General features: G+C 35.1%; 1 long non-coding RNA gene across 3 annotated transcripts; it reads left to right on the forward strand.

Annotated features, from left to right (window-relative positions):
• The first annotated feature begins 559 nt into the window (after positions 1-559).
• Positions 560-4081, forward strand: LOC113297049. Of its 3 annotated transcripts, XR_003333258.1 has the most exons (6): positions 560-1156; positions 1358-2062; positions 2154-2181; positions 2308-2377; positions 3043-3100; positions 3640-4081. It is a non-coding gene; the product is annotated as an uncharacterized LOC113297049 (long non-coding RNA). The 3 variants fall into 3 exon arrangements; XR_003333257.1 differs by having other exon boundaries at positions 3043-4081; XR_003333259.1 differs by having other exon boundaries at positions 560-1113; positions 3043-4081.
• Positions 4082-16921: the final 12840 nt, after the last annotated feature.

Genomic DNA, 16921 nt, shown 5'->3' on the forward strand with positions numbered 1-16921 from the left:
TAATGTTGAAGAACCAAGAAAATCAAGCATTTGTATGAGAAGCTACAAAGCTTATTTATTTTGTAATCCATATATATTGATAGTTTTGTCACTAAAATTGACAAAGGGGGAGATTGTTAGAGCACTACTCGGTCGAACTCGCAAGCATTGCTATCTCAAGCTTGTTTGTCAAGTTTAGTTTCCAAAACTATAAGTCTTGATTTCTAGTCTACTTATAGCTATGTCACTACACCAAATTTCCGGAATTGTAACAGAAATTCGTATCGGGTTATGGTTCGTTACAAATGCCCGTTAGAAAATATTCGTAACAGGCTGAAGCCGTTACCAAAAGTTTTTTAGGCGTGCCAGTCACACGCTTGGTCAACCAGGGTGGTAACACCTTTAGAACGTGCGTGTGCCATTCACATGCGTGCTATTATATTTCATCTTACACCGTATATGCCTAAGGTAACATCTCTACCCTTCATTCTAGTCTCGAGATGCATCTCAATAATAAAACCCTAAATTTATTCCTACACCATATTTTTCTTCATCTCTTTCTCTTTCTCTATCTGTTTAACTCCGCCTCTTCGTCCCTCTTCCTCTCTCGATCTCTCTACACAGTGAGAAGATACAGATACTCAAAATCCTGAAAAAAACAAGATCGAAGGAATCTTCTTCTTCTTTTTCCTTATTCTTCTTACGTTCTTTGTTTTTATGCTTCTCAGAATGAAATTTTTTTCATATCAATTAAGAAGAAAATCTAGGGTATCAGTCGAAGAACGAGAAGATTCGAATGAGGTTTGAATGGATCTGAAATTGAAGATGGGTTTGATTCAGATGAGGTTTTCGGTTTTGTGGATTGTGAAATGAAGTTGAGGATATGTATCTTATCTTACAGGAAAGAAAGAGAAGAGATTGATGTTGCTACTGTTAAACAGATGAAATTAGGAATTAGGGTTCCTTCATCTGTTGTTGCTGATAATTTGAGAGGGGTTTCGTGGAATCAAAATTTGTAGCTGTTATGGTTGAAGATCGAAGATGGAGGTTCTAGTGTTTGCCACTGTTAAAGGAAGAACAGATTGATGAAGAAATTGAGTTCAAAGAGAAAAGAAGATGAGGTTGAATTCAGAGGTTTGTGCTAAAGGGTTCTGCTGGATTTGTTTTGAATCTCAGGGTATTTCTTTAATTCTTTTGATTATTATCTCTGTTTATGTTTTTGGCCTTTTTGGTAAACCCTAGTCTAATTTGTGATCATGGATTTTGAATTTAGGAGTATGATTTGGTTAGTTAATACACAAAGTGTTAATGTATTTGAATTATTATGACAATAGTTTTGGAAATCGAATTAGCAGAGCTGTTAATGTATGAAACACAGGTTCATGACAGAAAACAAGATGGGTTATGCTGTTGCGGTAGAGATGGGAGCAAGAAGCTAGTTATGGATGGGTCTGAGCTAAAACAGATGATGGTGACCATGGCAAGCTGCAATGGACTGAAATAGATGTATGTGTAGGATGCAGTTGCAGGTAGAAGCTTGTGTGTTTTGGGAGCAGAAGCTGATGCTGTTGGTAGAATGAGATGTTGCAGTACAGCTGAGATGAAATGAGTGGTTATTGGTGGGTTGTTGAATGCCTGAGATGCTGCTGCTGCGAAGAATAGCTTAAGGAAATGGTCGCAGTCATGATGAAGCTGACTTGGAATTGCAGGTGCAAGCTGGAATGTGATGGCAGTTGTGGTTGATGCTGAACTGAAGTGCAGGAAATGGGTTGTGCAGGCATGAAGGGAAGGTGGCAGTAATACTGGAGGGCTGCGAATTGATGTCGGACTTGAATGTTACAGGGAAGAAATGATGTTGGTGTTGATGTCGTTGCTGTTAAGGCACTCAGATGCGAGCTGATGCTGATTGATTTGTGTTTGCTAATCATGATTTATCTTTTCCTCCTGCTTACTTGATGACCTTAATCGAACCGCTATAAAAATTTGTTTACAGAATTTAATGTTTTTGTTTTCAGAAATTGATGCTAGTGATAGTGGATTAAACACATCAAATAGGTGCTTCTAGATTACAATCTCTCCACAAGTAAGATTTTTCTTACTTTCTTATTTAATTTTTATTTTTATGTCTGGGCATATAGAAGTGAACCCTAAACCTTGGGTTTTCTGGTAATCAGGAAGAAGACGATGAGGAGACATCTAAAGGTATGGCAGTATTGCTGATAGAAAAGGACAGGATAGTAGAAAGACACATTAAACAGTTTTGCATTACGCGAAGTTTTGTTACTTTAATCGCGTTACTTAACATTTTGATGTTGTTTTATGCTGCAGTTCTGCTGGCTTTAGTTTTTGCTCACACTGAAAAGTACCCAGATGAGCCACCACTTCTGCACGTGAAAAGGTTGGTAAAACATGCATATAAAGACTGGTCCTGTAGTATATTGCCTCATGTTCGTGTTTCATAGTCAAACACCCTACTGTTGCTGATTATGGTCTATTGAAATACCATTCACTATTTACATCGGCCATGTATATTTGGTCGAGATACCTTTAGGATCTCGGGCATGTCGTTGTGGTTATTCTTGCATATTGTGCTAATGCCTTGGTAAAATGACGGACAAATGGTTTTATTGGTTACTTTGCTTGATTATATTGTGTTGGCGGCTACCTTTTTGTTGGGCCAAATCCCAAATTGACCTGATGTTCACTTAATTATTCACCCCTTACTGAAAATATTCATACTCACTCACCTACTAGCAAACTATAAGAGATTTTTTTCATGCAAGTTATGGATTCCTTTTCTTTCTTTTTTTAAGTTCTGTAAGTATTATCTGACCATCCAGTTAGTCATCAATTGTATATCTCTACCCAATTTCTCAACTTGTATGGTAAATTATCCGGTCTACCCGATATACCCATGTTCAACATACTAAATATTCTCAAGTACTTCTCAGTCGTGACCCCCATCTTGGCTATCCTTGTTGTATTTACTTTTTTGGCTTCTTATTATCCCCCCTACATAGATTGGTTCAAGCAACTAAGCTATTCTGGGTTTATTTTGTGCAGTTTAAAAGGAATATCGTTAGAGCATCTCCAGGCGTTAAAACAAAAGCTTGAGGAGGAGGTAAATCCGTGTATTTTCTAAAGCTAATCCTTACCAAAATTATATTGTAAAGAAACAGATGTTCTTAATGCCCTTAATTGTTTCTGATTGAACTTCTGACCTTCATGGTTTACTTGATTAACCTGAAGCCTAGAACCAGTTTCTATAAAAAAACAAATGATTTAGGTTCTCAATAGCTCGATCCTGATAATTTTTTTCTATTATTTCTCTTTTCTTTTCATATTTGCTGAAGCTGATTTTGTTTATTTATAATGTCGTATTATGTGATAAATCGATTTGATCATGCTTATATATCCTAATTAGATGTTAGGACACTTATGCTTACATTGTTCTCCTATATTTTGTGAGTGTAACTTATTAGGAAAAATATTGCTTCATGTGCGTCTTAGTAAAACTATAATTGACATGAATGTTCCAACTATTTAAAATACTCCAGCTGAAATAAATATATATTTGCATCATCAGTCTTTTACTGTGTTCATCTTCTATCAAAAACAACTGCAGTTAAAAATGTTTGACCCACTTTTGTGTTATTTTAGGCATCCGAAAATCTTGGCATGGCTATGAATCTGAACTGTTGTGTGTCACATACCAAGTAGTAGCTCTATATAGGGTGTGGATATTCTTGCTATTTCATTTCTGTATGATCTACAATGTTGAGAGCCTGTGACCTCTCTGTATGTTCAGTTGTTTATGCTTGTACATTTCATAAATTTGGTAGCCTTGTAGATTTTCTGGTTTGTTTCATGTAGTATGGGTTGGGCATTATGAACTTAAAGCGAGGGATTATGAAGAACGTGATGAAGAATTCTTGGCAACTAGTGTTTGGGAAGTATCTGCAAGCTTTGAGTAAGTTACTATGTAGTGTATGAGCTGAACTTAAGTAAAAATGATTTGGAACTTTATGTATTCCCTTGGAGTCTGATACTTCACAAAATATAATTTGGTACTTATAGAATTTGAGTTCTTTTTTGATATGAATTGATTGAACGTGATGTTATGAATGTATTGATGGAAGAAACTATTGTTGAGTGTGGACGATGGATAATGTAAAGTGTATGCAGCTGGAATTCCGGCATACTTTCAGGACGACAATGAACTGGCGGTCAATATTGACCTGGTCAAAATTGGTCGTTATTGACTGGCTTTGTCCAGGTCAAGGTTGACTGGCAGTAATTTCTTTGTTGTTACGAAAAAGTTTGTAACGGATGCTGTTTCAACATCCACTTCTATGCGAAAGTATTGTATGGCTCCATAAGTTCTCTTATGCTGAGCATTTCCGATTAAATTAATCATGGGTTCTCTTGTGGTTAATTTAGTTGAGTTTTCTGGATACAAATTCATGTTTCACGTAATTTGTTTATGTCCAAAGAAATCCTCATTTTCGTGCAAAAGTAAGGTCGCTCTTGTTGTTCCTTTCGGGAACGATATTTTATGGGGGAGCGTTCTTATCTGAACTTGTGCTTAATTGCCAAATATTTGTGTGGAGTGTGGCTGTGGAATATTATAAGAGTTTTAATTTCTTGTATCTTTATAAACTCCTTGAAGATCCCACTAGTTTTCGTACCTTTGCCAATTTATATTGACAAAAAGGGGGAGAATTATTATGTAGTTCACATTACAAATATATAAGGTTTACGGATCATTATGTAAGGGGGAGTGGTTTTCATTGTGATATGAAGTATTGACTAAGGGGGAGTGATACATATCAACGTAGTATTATTGTCAAAGTTGTGATACAATTGAACTTTGATGTTGTGTAACAATACTATGACACTGTATAACAATAAGAAAACAATCTTGTGGAATTATTATTATGGCTTCGGATCTTCAAAAACTATGATGCCGAGTTGAACACGTTCAGAATCACTGGAGTACTTAGAAGTGACGAAGATTTCGAGTAATGTTGAAGAACCAAGGAAATCAAGCATTTGGATGAGAAACTACAAAGTTTATTTATTTTGTTATCCATATGTATTGATAGTTTTGTCACTAAAATTGACAAAGGGGAAAATTGTTAGAGGACTGCTCGGTCGAACTCGTAAGCGTTGTTATCTCAAGCTTGTTTGTCAAGTTTAGTTTCCAAAACTATAAGTCTTGATTTCTAGTCTACTTATAGATATGTCTCGGATTAGGATAGAATGTGTATTTGAGCTTTAGACTTCATGACGTTCATCGATTGAAGACGAAAAACTATTAAGGGGAGCTTGTGAAACTTCATCAATAAAAGGTATGTGAAGACTTGAACTCATATATCACTCAGGAGTCTATTTTTATTCTGTCTCCTATTGAGACAAAAGTCGTGTATCTATAAAGACTTTAAATTATACACATTTGATATTTCGAGTTGGGTGTAACTCGCTTACATATTTCTCGAAATATGTGTTGGTAATCTTTCGCTTTAACCAATTTCATCTTTATTCTTGACGAAAGTCAAAAGATGATCATATGAAAATCGCCTTGTAACATCTTATATGATTTGTGTGAGACAGTCATTTGATGTAGACTCGGAATGTTTCATATTGATCTATTGATCACTTGAAAATTGCTTTAAAGCTAATAGTTTGTGTGAGACAGCTATTCCTGTCTTCCAAGAATGTTTCAATGATAAATATAGAGTTTAGAACGATTAACTATTGATTGGATATAACACAATATGCGTTCATGTATGCTAATTGTTGCAAGTTGTTCAAAGTCCGGGAACCATAGTTTGCATACCCGCATGCGTAATGGTTTGATAGTTGAAGTCCGGGAACTTAATATGCATACCCGTATGCGTACTGGCTAAAAGTTCAAGTTCGGGAATTCAACTGAGTTTGGTTACGTACGATAGTATGCGTACACGTTTGCATACTGGCGAACCCAGACCAAGTCCGGAACTCTAAGTATGCGTACCCGTTTACATACTTGAGTGGGTTAAGTTCTAAAGTCGGTTTGTTCATGAATAAATACATTTATATATTAAGGAATGCAATCTTTTGCAAACCATGGCTATAATGTTCATGAATTGATTCAAGTTAATCAAAATTTATTTTGCTTCAATTGTGTCTTGTATACTTCTATGAGAATATAAACAATTGAACAACTCCATAACTAGTTTCATTTGAGTCATTTGAATTAGCTGTGATTAAAATGAACAAGGTTGATATGAAAGTGTTCATACAGCTAACTTCGGTTAACTATTGTTGAGCCAACCATGCACACACGTTTGGGTACGGTTACTCATACCTAAACGAAGTCACATTTCATTTGTGTATAACAAGCTAAGTTCGATCTAACGGTTGAAAGATATTAGCTTGACTCTAATCAGGTTTTCATCTAACGGTGAATATTGAATGCTTTGTTACCAAGGTAGCATTGATTGCAAACCCTGATTTGAAGACTATATGAGGGAGAACTCTAGCAACTGGGAAACCTAATCCCCACACCTCATGTGTGATACTAGTTGAAACTAGAGTCGATTCTCTTTTGCCCTAGGTTTTTCCTAAAACCATTGTAGGTTAACGACTTAAAGACTTCATTGGGATTTTGAAGCCATACCCAACTATTTTCTCTGTAGTTGCGTGTTTTGATCTTACTTTGTTCTATCGTGTTGAGTACTATCTTCTCTAAAATTTGCTCGAGATTTAATCTCCGATAGGTAAGATAAAAAGTAGTCACAAACATCTTTGTCTCATCGTTTGTGATTCCACAATATCTTGTTTAGCCTCCATACAATTAAGATTATTGTGAGGTGATTGATATTGCTAGGCTTTTCTTCGGAAATATAAGTCTGGTGTATCAATTGGTTCCTGTTCACCTTGATTTATCAAAAGACGGGACAAAAACTCATGGGTATTTATGTGGGAGACAAATTTATCTATTCAATAGACTTTTCTGTGTGAGACAGATTTGTTTATCAAGTCTTCGACTTTGGGTCGTAGAAACTCTTAGTTGTGGGTGAGATCATCTAAGGGAATCAGGTGCACAAAATCCGGCGTGGTTCAAGAGGCGTAAGAAACACAACTGTACCTTAATCAGTATGAGATTGGTTATTGCTCGACTACATTCCAGCCCAAAGTTAACTTGTAGTAGGCTAGAGTTTGTAGCGGCTTAATACAGTATGGCGTTCGAATCTGGACTAGGTCCCGGGGTTTTCTGCATTTGCGGTTTCCTCGTTGACAGAATTTCTGGTGTCTCTGTTATTTCTTTTCCGCATTATATTTTTATATAATTGAAATATCACAGGTTGTGCGTAGTTCAATCAATTGGTGAATCCAACCTTTGGTTGTTGATTGCAATTGATTGATGCTTGGATATTGGTCTTTGGTACCATCTAAGTTATTTCTCATATTAATTCGTCTCACAGATTTCTATCTGTTCGATTGCAGATTGATTTGAGAAATTGAGATATAACTCTTGGATGTATTTTCCTTGATTGAGTCTGACTGTCTAGTTGATTCTCCTGGAAATATATTGAAGTTTGTCCATACAAATTTCCTAAACGAAATATTGGGTGTGCTTGTTAGACCCACGGTTTTCAATTGGTATCATAGCAGGCAAACATGTTTAAGACCTCATAAGTTTGTGTTTGTAGTAATATGACTCTATGGACAGTAGTGCTACCTCAAACAACGCATCACCAGTCCAGAAACGTTTTGACTTGGTCCAAAGCTATGCTTCTCCCGAGAAATCTTCCTCATCCTCTTCATGGTCGGAGACTGTGTATAACTGGGAAAAGCGCCTAGATGAACAATTGGATGATCTTTCAGATGAAAGTGAATCAGACAATGGATATGATGTTAATGAGGAAGTATCTCAATATATCAATCTTTTTGACCATCTCATAAAGAAAAAGAAGTCAACATCTTGTTTGGTTGAGTTTCTGATTCCTCTCTGTCTAGAAAACAAGAAAATGAGAAAGCTCTTTAAAGGTTATGATTGTGGATATAATGTCTTACAATCCCTTCTTAAAGATCGTGAAGAAGATGTGCGTTCAAAGAATTCTGAATGTGAAAATCTTCGTCGAAATCTCTTTAAGTTGAAAGAAGAACTTGCTGAATCTGAAGCAAGATATGACTCTCAACAAAATTGTTTTAGTGACAGAGAATTCGTTTTTCTCGCTAAAGAAAAAAAATTAGAGACTGACCTAAAAGCTGCTCTTGATAAAGTCAAATCACTGGAGGAGAACTTGAAAAAGTTCAATGCTAGCTCGACGAAATTATCCATTGCGCTGGGAGCATGTAAAAAACATTGTGATACACGAGGTTTGGGCTATGAAGGAATAGACGCTCCAAGCTTTGGTGTGGTCAAATTTGTCTGCGCTAATGACAACCTCCAGCACAAGAATTCCACTGATAGCAAAAGTGAAACTTTACCTTTGGAAGCAGAAGTTTTAACAAATAAAGGTAGTCTCCCTCCTAAAACTAGTCATATGAGAAAAGTTAATAAGTCTCCATACATATGTTATTATTGCGAAACAAAGGTCATCTTGAGAGGAGATTTCGTTTTCGTTTGGAAATGAAAAACTTCATGACATTCTTATCTGGATGTCGAAGGAAGCAATCAAACCGGTTTCTCATATTACTGGTCCTAATTGTCCAACTCTCATACAAGAAAAATGTTGTGATGAGCCAAGTCTTGCCTATAAAGATAACACAAAGGCTTTCCACAAATGTAAACAGAAGTGTGTTATACAGACCAAGGATTGTCTTGTTGATCCAATGACCAAGAAAACTTCTTCGAACTTTTCTTCCGTGACTAAAGGAAGTGTTGGATCAAAAGCTTCAATCGTTCCTGAGCATATTCATATCAGTAATCGTGTTTCGGAACTAAACAGACTCAAGCGCAGCATTAAGAAGGCAAGGAAGGCAGCAACTTCAGGTATCTCTTGTCCTCCTCTTGTTAATTCTCTTGAGACTAACTCTATTGACTTTTCTGAAGATTTTCATGAAAGAAAAAGGGGAAATGTCAATATCCTTGATGAGTTATATGCTCGTCAAATTACAACTTGGCTGCTTTCATATGAGCATCCTCTTTGAGACCGATTTGGGTTAGTTCATCAAACAGAATGAATTCCTGCAAGAAAATAAGTAGGAAGTTTAGGGAGCATTAAATCAAATAATTATGGAAATAGAAAAGTTACGGAAATCTAGAATACAAAGCACAATTTGGCTAAGTTAGCCTAGATAAAAAGTGGTCAGGATTTGTCCTTGTGAAACATAAATCTACGGCTATTAATTGATAACGTTTGATGAAGCTCATTGAGCCGTTTCATTTCCTTGCGGAAAATAAATTCACCGCTATTGTTCCCGTGAAATGCCTCAATCACCCGATTTGGGTTTTCTTCCATTGCGTAATAAAGCACTTGTTCTCCTTCATTTTCTTCTAATTCATCCACTTAGGAGATCAGCATGTGGAATATATAAACACCTTCTTCTTGGAGGTATAATCCATTCATTGTTTTCATGTCTAATAGCAATCGTCCAGATTTAGGCTTTTCAATTCTTATCTTGATTAAAAAAAATCGTATAGTCTTTGGTAAGATATTTTTTTCTATTAGGTTTTAGTTTGTGAATTAGGTTGTTCAGATAATAATTACTTCACTTGAATTGGTTTTTCCGAAATTACGAATTTTAATTTATTTAGTCTCGAATTGTTGGTATGTGAATGTATTAGAGTAGCTTTGTAAGAATGGTATTCGTTATACTTAAAATTTTCAAAATTTACATCTTTATTGAATATGACAAAAAGCTATCCTGAGAGAAAATAAGTATTCAGTTTGCAAATTTTACTTTTTATATATAAAATATGATGAAATGTTGTTTTGGGGCGAAGTTGAGTAATCAGTTTAATTGCTTTGAAATTTTCGTAAAACTAGATGGGGTATTACATGCTTAATAACACTCTTTCTACTAAGTGTTGTGATGAGTGCTAAAAAGTGCATATTTCTATATATTTTTCTTGGCATTTAACTCATCTTTTGTGCGTTAATTCTACATTTTATCCCATATTCTGTATTTTCATTGTTTTCAAGAATAAATATTTTTCTTACTTAATTTTATATTTTTAGGTAATAAATAAAGTTTGGATGAATTGCGGAGCGAAAAGAGCAGAAAAGTAGTGAAAAGCCGGAAGAAATTACGCAAGGAAGCCGCAAAGAATGGTGCGCATAAACCCAAAAGACTAGAAATGGGCTCAAGAAGGAAGATTTGTTCTTAAAGAAGATATGGGCTTGGCATACCCAAGGCCCAAAACCCTTACCCAAACCCATTTTCTATATCCATAACCGCCTCCATTCTCAGACGTTAGATGGGATTACATCTAAATCCTACGGTCGCTCCTTCATCATGCATCAAAATCTGAAGTCCTTGTCAAACACCATAGCGCTTAAATTCCAAGCCTTCAGATTAGATTGCATTTGAATCCTACGGTCGCTCCTATGCATGTGCATCAAATCTCGATACTTCCGTTTAACACCACATCACCTAACTCTATCTCGCACCGTTGATTTCGTTGTATCACACAATCCAACGGTCGCTACTAGCCTCATCATTTCTCGCCGTTGGATCATTCTATCAGCTTCATATCCACGGCTCAGCATCGCAAGACATCGAAACTTGATGATCCGCATCACACCGAATCTACCTAACCCTATTTCCCAAACAAAACCAAAAGAAAACCCAAATCGTTTTCTTCTCCAGCCGACCTTCATCTTCTTCACCCCCATACCCCGTCTGCAACTCCACCACCTCCATCAACTCCACCATCTCTCCCACCTCACCTCTGCAGTACTATCACATCTTCATCAAACCCGACACGACCCATCCCCCTAATTCGAAGTGCTTTAACCCCTCTCACCAACTGACCTAGGTGAGGGTTGATAAAACACCTCAAATTAGGGAGAAATTGCATCAATAGGCGCATGGATAAGAACAGGAAACAGAGATGAAGCATGGGTCAAGGCGAAATCAGAGAGTTGGTGAGTAAATTTCGGATTTTCAAAACCCTAATTTCAAAATTAGGGTTCACAAAAATTGGGTATTTTGTATGCTATAAATAGAGAGTGTGTAGAGCAATTTCAGGGTGTTCTTGGTTAGCCGAGATACCCCCAAATTTGGGTTAATCACTGTTTAATTTTAGTTTTAATTTTCAATTTAATATTTAGGGTTCTTCAATTTCTGTTCATGTTTGTTCTTTGCTGTTTAATTCCATCTTTCAATTTTTGTTTCTCACATGTTAGTTAGTTTAATTTCCTGTTTAAAACTTGACGAAGCCCTAGCCCTGTTGTGTAGTATTCCTGAATGTTAAGCAAGTTTGAATGAACTTAGTTTAGTGACAGATCACTCTCACAATGTATGCCAAGTATACTTTGTAGTTAGGTTCATGAGCTGTTGATAAGCTGCAACTGAAGCTGAATTCATAAATCTTTTGACTAGTTGTACCTTAGAAAGACAATTAGTGCTTTGGAAATAATAGAACATAGTTGAGTTTAACATGTCTATAGGAGAATGCATAGCTTAATCTAGGGTGAATTCAAACCCCTAGTTCTCACCTATTCCATCCATAACATCTTCACTCATCCACCTTCACTGTCCACTTTTATTTTTCTGTTTTCCTTCAATTTTTTCTCTTGTTCCATTGCTGTCTCTACAGCCCATCAATTGTCCACTGTGGTGTTAATAACACCACACAACCTCACTGTTCACTGCCCCTAAGAACAAGTTAGCAAAAGAAGCAAGAAACCAAAAATAGCAAATATATGCCCACCTTGTCCCTGTGGACAAACCCTGCTTGCACACTCACTGCAACTGACCCTGTGCACTTGCAGGTATTATTTCTGTGACTCTTTTAGAGAGCCACCAAGTTTTTGGCGCCGCTGCCGGGGACACACCATGTTGAACCAAATTTGCATTCTCAATTTCAGAATTATTGGATTTATTAACCATGAGAAACCAAAATGTGGAGAAAATAATGATGTATTCACATGTGAAGGAACCAAATGCTTGGGTTTGCTTAGTTCAACTTTGATTTCTTCTGAGTATCACTCAAAAAGCCTTGATTTAATCACCAGTTATGTTTTTTATTGTTAGTATTAACCTTTTTGGTGTATTTCAGTGACTTGAACTATGGTGTGTTAAGTGTTAACATTTCATTGTATTAACCTCTCTAATAGATATTATGTTTGGTTTTCTCATCATCTTCCTAGAATGAGTAATGGTTGAATTGAGTTGAATTCGTTTTTTTCATGGGGTTTTGGTTAGTGTTTCATTTGCAGTATGCAACTAATTAATTATTGTTCACAAATTTTTTAGTTCGATTTGTGTCTACATGTTTTCTGTTGAGAGATTTGTGTGCATCCGTACCTGTCTGTCTGTTTTTAGATACAAATGATTGAGCCTGCTTTGATAGTGTGGATATCACAAGTAAATTCATTTTGTCCGTTACTTTCGTGGGGTCATGTCAATGTCTACTTTTTCCATCATATTATTCTTGCTTTTACACAATAACATTACTATCAGTACCAAATACAAAAGAGTTTTTCTTAGTTAAATTGTCATATTCTCGCAACTCAAAATCTAAGTACTGCGTTAAGGATTTTGAGTGAATGAATATATGTACTTTTCACTTCATAATGTGGAGCACATGGATTGTTGACCTGATATATCTGACCAAAAACATTTAGGATGTTTTTGCATTTTTCCTTAGTTTATTTCTTGATTTTTCTGCAAAAGTTTCCTTAACTTGAGTCCGATTTTGGTTTCTTATTGTTTTTGCAGTGGAAAAAAATGCATCGTCGGAGTAGCTAATAAGAAAGGTGCTGATTCTCAAGAAGCTATTGCTATTCACCATTTTCGTAAATTATTATTTATGATTTATTTTTCTTCAAAGAGTTACAACTACAAGTGCCTCACAAGTTTTTTACCTCACATGACACTCGTTTAAATGATAATGTTAAATTGGGGAATTTAGTTGCCAACCTTGTGAACGGTCTTGGTATACAGATTTCTCCATTTTGATGTTGATCAGTGTTTTGGAGTTTACAGGGTCTATTTTTCATTACATATTCCTACATCTTAAGAAAAACAGATTGAAAATTGCAGAAGCTCTTATGAGACTATGTCTTGTATTTCCATCTTATGTGGCGTAATTAGTTGATAGGTATTTGTTGTGTATACTAGAAATAAACCGTGCCGTAACCACACTAACATGATTTGATATTAAAGTTGTTGATTGTTTTCTCTTTCCAATCACTTTCATAAACAATTTAGAAAGAGGAAGTTCAGGAAGATATTCATAAATAAATTCATAAACAATTGTTGATTGTTTTTTCTTTCCAATCTCTCAAATTCACTCAAATTTTGTTTGTGTACACTAGAAATAACCAGTGCCATAGCGGCACTGACATGATTTGCTATTAAAAAATCGGAATTCATTCTTTCAAATTAACACCTAATCTTTGTTTATTATTATGAACAAAAATCAGAGTTCATTCGTCAAAATGAACACCCAATCAAAGTTCATTATTATCAGGGTTCATTCGTCAAAATGAACACCTATAAAAAAAACTAATTCAAACCTAGAACAAAGTTCATTCTTTAAAATGAACCTGATGACTCGAGATCTACAAACATAGTTCATTCTATAACATAAACACACAACAAAAATCCATAAAAAACAGAGTTCATTCTTTCGAATGAACACCTAATAATTCAAGATCTTCAACATGAACACATAACAAAAATCAGAGTTTATTTTTTCGAATGAACACCTAATAAAAAGATCTAAAAATAGAGTTCATTCTTTAAATCTTCATCATCTTCAACAACATCAACAAAGCAGAGAAAAAGAATACAAAAAGTATTCATCGTTTATCATCATCTTCATCGTCAAAAACCTAGAAAAAACGAAATAAGAAGGATTATTTTCATCATCGTCTCATTATCATTGTCTTCATCATCATCCTTATCATCGTCGTCCTCATCCTCTTCATAAGCAAAAAGAAGAAGAAAAAAAGTAAATCTGAAAAGTGAGGAGAGAGAAAATAAATCTGAAAATGATTCCATTTTCTCTTAATAATTGAGAATATATATGGTCCAAAAGGGTATTTCTGCCACTGCCAAAAGACAATTACATCATCGTATTATCCACCTTGGGTCCAAACAATAATTTTCAGGACCAAATAACAATATATATTTTAAAAAATGACCAACCAGGCAGTTGCATAGGTCAACATGATCAAACTAACTTTATTATATTATTTCTAGGACTATATATAATTTCTACTATGAAATACACCTATCTGACTAATCTCGGCTGACACTACATATGTATGGATATCATTTTAACAAGAGGAAGGACCTGGATTGGTATCTCGATTCTTAACTGTTAGTCCAATTAACATGCTAGCTTTATTTTGATCCCCTGAGTTTTCATGTATGATTATGAAGCTCCAGAGTAGGGGTAAGCAATGGCTGAGTGGATGCAGATTTGGTATCACCCCCGTCTAATCCATCTGACTGGCGGATTTGAGATTTTTATCCATGTACAATCCGTCACCCGTTAGATTTGATATCTACGGGTGAGCGGATGAGCAGACTGGATGCAAATGGATTTGCATATTTTAACAACAGTTAACGAAAACAAAGTAAAAATTTAACAAGATGATATAACTTAGTTTTAAAATTTAGATTACTAAAATGTAAGTACTTGCAACATAATGAGAGTGACGTAACTTAGTTTCAAATCTTAGATTACTAGAATCTAAGTAATTGCAATATAACAAGAGTAACTTAACGACCAATATATATATTGGTCTTCAATGGAGATTTTCGGAATTTCTTTGAGGAACTTCAATGCATCTGAATATGAAACTATTTATTGGGCCGACCGACAGGAGGGCCCAAAGAGAGGGAGTCCCTTTGATGGACAATGTTTTAAAAAAAATGAAGAGTAACGCAAATGTGCAATTTGATAAAAAAATTTAATTTGATAGAATATTCTCCTATAGATTCCCGTTACAAGTAAAATTTCGTGTGGTTTTTTTTTGCTTACTTTTTCACTGGACAAAATCAATCCTCCTTTGAGTCCAACTACTATAACTCTTTATGTATCATACTTTTTCAGGGGTATAATTGGCAAACAAACTAGAAAATAACATATCTAAATATATGTGCCTTGGAATTTTACAAATTTTATCTCTTTGGGAAGATTTTAAAGAGATCTACACAATGAGTACAAACAACAATATCAAATTTAGAGTTTTTACGAAAAATTCAGATGTGTTTATCATTGTAGGCACAATTTTCAAAAATTAAATGCATAGCCATTAAGCAAACCACCACAAAGGATGCATAACACATTATGTAGCCATATTTTGGTTTATGCATCAACTAATTTTCCGTTGCAACTAATAAACGATGTACTCCCTCCGTTTCATGAAAAATGATACTTTCGCTTTAAGCACAATTTGAAAATTGAACACATGACCATTATGCAAACCACCACAAAGGATCCACAACACATTATGCAGCCATATTTTGGTTTATGCATCAACTAATTTTCCGTTGCAACCAGGGCCGTACCAAGTTTTTTAGGGGCCTTAGGCGAAAACCGAAAATAGGGGGCCGAAAACTTTTTTTCTCCGATCATTTAAAGTAAGAAGATCGACAACATAAGTATGTTTCAAGAAAACGAACAATAACTTAAGTATGTAATAAAATTTTCAAACGGAAAACGACTATACAAGAATAGTTAATCTACGAAAAATTGATCTTCCTGGCCTTCTAGATGCATCACCAATTATCATATCGTAATCGATATTATTTCCCATGTCGATCTCGATAGATAATATTGGTAGGTCATTTAATCTTTCTCGTGACATTTTCCACTGAAGCTAAGACTTGATCAACTTTAACTTCGAAAAACTTCTTTCTGCAGAAGCAACTGTAACTGGAATTGTCAATAAGATCTTGTATGCAATTTCTGCATCTGGGTAGCAACCTTCATATATTTCAAGAAACTCAACACTTCAACAGGCCTTTAAGTTTCTTCTGTCAAATAACATTTGAATTATGGGACGCAATGTTGTACGTCCCATAATTCAAAGAAGAACTAACATCTGAATTAAACAACAAATAAAACAACACCATGTATATTTTTTTCTTGCTCTATTATTTTGTACAATCCACTAAAACTAGTCCAATGTTCAATTTTGTTTTTTGATGCAAAAAACCAATATATTAAACTAACATATTACATGACTTCTTAATTATTTTCCTTTCTTCCCTTACTAGATCAACTATCTCTATGAGAATATTACTAGCAAAAAAAGTTATAGCTTTATTGGCTATTACATGAGCCACATTGTTTGTCGTTCTTTTTACATGATTAACACTAAAGGAAGAAAAATCCGATAACAACCGCTTTAGTCCAATGTTCAATTGTTGACCATGATTATGGGATTGACAGTAATCTTTTTTTTTCTCTCTCTCTTTCTAACGGTTGAATACATAGCTAAAAAAAATAAAATTGGGGGCCCCTATCATTCGGTGGCCCTAGGCGATTGTAATAAAATTACTTAATCTACGAAAACAAACAATAACTTAAGTATGTAATAAAATTTTCAAACGGAAAACGACTATACAAGAATAGTTAATCTACGAAAAATTGATCTTCCTGGCCTTCTTGATGCATCATCAATTATCATATCGTAATCAATGTTATTTATCATGTCGATCTCGATAGATAATATTGTTAGGTCATTTAATCTTTCTTGTGACATTTTCCACTGAAGCTAAGACTTGATCAACTTTAACTTCGAAAAACTTCTTTCTGCAGAAG

This window comes from Papaver somniferum, chromosome 7, assembly GCF_003573695.1.
Source record: "Papaver somniferum cultivar HN1 chromosome 7, ASM357369v1, whole genome shotgun sequence".
NCBI lineage: Eukaryota > Viridiplantae > Streptophyta > Magnoliopsida > Ranunculales > Papaveraceae > Papaver > Papaver somniferum.